At 46.4% G+C, this 3,328-nt stretch overlaps 1 non-coding gene across 1 annotated transcript; it reads left to right on the top strand.

Moving 5' to 3' along the window:
- Window positions 1–1,853: 1,853 nt before the first annotated feature.
- Trnas-cga (transfer RNA serine (anticodon CGA)) lies at window positions 1,854–1,928 on the top strand. The gene has a single exon. It is a non-coding gene; the product is annotated as a tRNA-Ser (tRNA).
- The last annotated feature ends 1,400 nt before the right edge of the window (window positions 1,929–3,328 follow it).

Raw genomic sequence — 3,328 nt, 5'->3', positions numbered from 1 at the left:
CCACACGGATGTGCAGCGGACAGCAGCGGATAACTACCGACGCATATTGAAGCTGATGCGGACAATGGTGCTGTTACAGAAATTAAGAGCGTTGGATATGATTCAGAGGGTGACCTATGTTAACGTATACCTAGCACCGAGACTCACTCACGTAGCGCATGTCCTGCCTTTAACGCGCACAATGGCATCACGGATACAAGCAACTTTCGGAACCTACGTGAGTGTGGGACACCTGTTTAAGATCCGATACACAACGCTTACGCTACCACCTGGAGAGGGTGGACTTGGTCTAGTGAACGTATATGAAAAGGCACGGGCGTTATTCGTCAGTACGATTTTCCGACAGTGGCGCGGTCAGTTTCGCAATATCTCGGGTGCGTTGGCCGACGTACTAGCGCCCACTTCAATGCTGCCCCCAGTCGATGTGGGCCATATTTCACCGAAGCTGTCACATTTCAAGTCTTTTTTTTTTGGAGCTTAGCTATGTCAGAGATTTCTTCCCAACAACACGACTACCGACGACGCGAGACGTATACCAACTCTTACTGCGCCGGTGCCCCAGGAATACCCTGGAAAAGAAGTACCCAGACAAGAACTGGCGACAGATATGGCGCGTTATACGGAACGTTTACCTCCCAACGTCGGTACGCTCAACATGGTATGTGGTGATAAATAGGAAGTTCGCAACGAATCAACGGCGGCACGCGATTCATTTGGCAGACACTCCACTATGTTTAGGCTGCGCAACAGTGGACACTGATGAACATCGTTTAACATGTAGTGGGACGGCTCCAGTGTGGCACTTGGCACAACAGATATTGGCGTTCCTGTTACGCTCCGCCCCTCACACAATTTCATCAGACACGCTTTTTTTCCCCCAAGAATATTATTTCCCGGTCCAAAAAACCAATGCAGTGACATGGGTGCGGGGAATGGTGGTGGGCTACGTGTATAACGAATCGGAAAAAGACAAAATTGATTTTTGGCATTTTCTCCTGGATGGACACACAAAGCTGCAACAGCATAAGAAATATAGACAAGACTTCGCTAATTACTTGCGACTTACATTTACCGACCCGCCGGCCAGATGGTGTGTGACGGGTGAGAGATGAGATAGACGAAGAAGCCGAGATAGACATCGATCACATTTACGGACCCTTAGTTCATTTCGAGAAGACGACCCAGTCTTACACAAACGTCTGGAGAACGAGTCGATAGATGGCTCTCTTGCTCTATTGAACGTCGGGTCGTGAGCAGGTGTCGCCCCCGACACGAATTTCATTTCATTGCTACAGGAGCATGTTTCTTTTGTATTTGTACTATCCGCAATGTCTTCATGTCTTTCATTTGGGAATTTTCAGTTTTATTCATTTCATTAATTAATTAATTTTCTAATTAGCCACTATTTGTCAACATATGGACTTTGTAGACACTATTTATGCGATAGTACAACAACATGTATGTCAGTAAAGGTGGTAAGCCTGACATTGGATTAAAAAAAAAAAAAAAAAAAAAAAAAGATGGATAGAGCGTCTAAATAAAAAAAAATAAAAAATAAAAAAAAAAAGTTGGTAGAACACTTGCCCGCGAAAGGCAAAGGTCCCGAGTTCGAGTCTCGGTCGGGCACACAGTTTTAATCTGCCAGGAAGTTTCATGTCAGTGCACACTCCGCTGCAGAGTGAAAGTCTCATTCTGGAAACATCGCCCAGGCTGTGGCTAAACCATATCTCCGCAATATCCTTTCTTTCAAGAGTGCTAGTTCTGCAAGGTTCGCAGGAGAGCTTCTGTAAAGTTTGGAAGGTAGGAGACGAGGTACTGGCAGAAGTAGAGCTGTGAGTACCGGGCGTGAGTCGTGCTTCGGTAGCTCAGTTGGTAGAGCACTTGCCCGCGAAAGGCAAAGGTCCCGAGTTCGAGTCTCGGCCGGGCACACAGTTTTAATCTGCCAGGAAGTTTTAAACCAACCAGTATGTTTCCACTGCGGACGACCGGAATATGTGGTGCGCTATTGTTGAGAAAGATGGATATTTTACGACGCCCGCGCCAGAAGACAGCAGACCGATGTTACCCGACGCCAACTCCGGGACGACGAAGGTGAACAAGAAGATGTGGGTGCAGGACGACGTAGGTCACGATCGCTGCAAGCTACCCGCTGGAGAGGACGCTCCCCAACACGCCGATCAAGGTCTCCATCGCCGTTTAGAAGCTCCAGTGACAGGCAACAAGCGGAAAGGTAACGAAGAACGTAGCGGCAAGGGAAGTTCTAAGAAGATCACCACCAGGGCGAACATCAAACATCGGGAGCCGGCCGTAGTGGCCTTGCGGTTCTAGGCGCTACAGTCTGGAACCGAGCGACCGCTACGGTCGCAAGTTCGAATCCTGCCTCGGGCATGGATGTGTGTGATGTCCTTAGGTTAGTTAGGATTAATTAGTTCTAAGTTCTAGGCGACTGATGACCTCAGAAGTTAAGTCGCATAGTGCTCAGAGCCATTTGAAGTCAGAGTATGCAGGACAGATGACTCGTTCCCTGACTTGGAGGACGTGACACCGAGACGGTGTTCTTTTAAGGAGGGAGCAATGTCGCAGAAAAAGCCGAATAGCGTAGTCGTCGTAGTGTAGTGGTTATGACGCTAGATTGTTGGATGGAGGGTCCTGAGTTCAAAACTGCGTAAACCACAAAGTTTAAATTTCTATGTTCTGTTCGAGTACATTCTAGAAGTATCCACAAATGGCAAGAATCACTGTAGTGGAGTGTTTTGTAGCCGTATATATACCGTATGTGTTCTGGCCGGAGGCAGTTCGCTCCGCGCTCTTGTATGTGCAAGAGGTGAATAATCCTTCGTTAAGTGAAGTTAATGTTCGTCATTCATCTACTTCCACCTTCTTGAACGTGCACGAGTTTTCTCCTTTAGATGGAAAAACCGCTGTAGCGGTATAAAGGACATTTAACTATAGGCACAAGGGTCAAATTCTCGAGGAACGAAGACTCATATAGAAAAAATCTTGTTTAATGTCAACAAGAAGAGGGCTCGATGGAAACTTTGTGTCTTACAAAGAGGTTGTCAGACATGGCTTCCGTATTTGATTAGGCCAGGTTTGTGAACGAACTTGACAGTGACCTTTTTGAAGGAACCATTCCAGCATTAGCTTGAAGTGTAGACAAAATACCTAAACTGCATGGTAGAATATACGTTTAAACCTCGATCTTGCAGAAAAAGTGAAAAGAATCTTACCCACTGGACTACCTTGCTTAGTACAATAAGAAATACAAGCTCACTGGACAAAAAATTAGTCATATCTAGAGAAATTATCATACAGTGGTGTCATGATC

The sequence above is a fragment of the Schistocerca serialis genome, chromosome 3 (assembly GCF_023864345.2).
Source record: "Schistocerca serialis cubense isolate TAMUIC-IGC-003099 chromosome 3, iqSchSeri2.2, whole genome shotgun sequence".
Classification (NCBI taxonomy): Eukaryota; Metazoa; Arthropoda; class Insecta; order Orthoptera; family Acrididae; genus Schistocerca; species Schistocerca serialis.
This window is presented reverse-complemented; position numbering and strand designations above follow the sequence as displayed.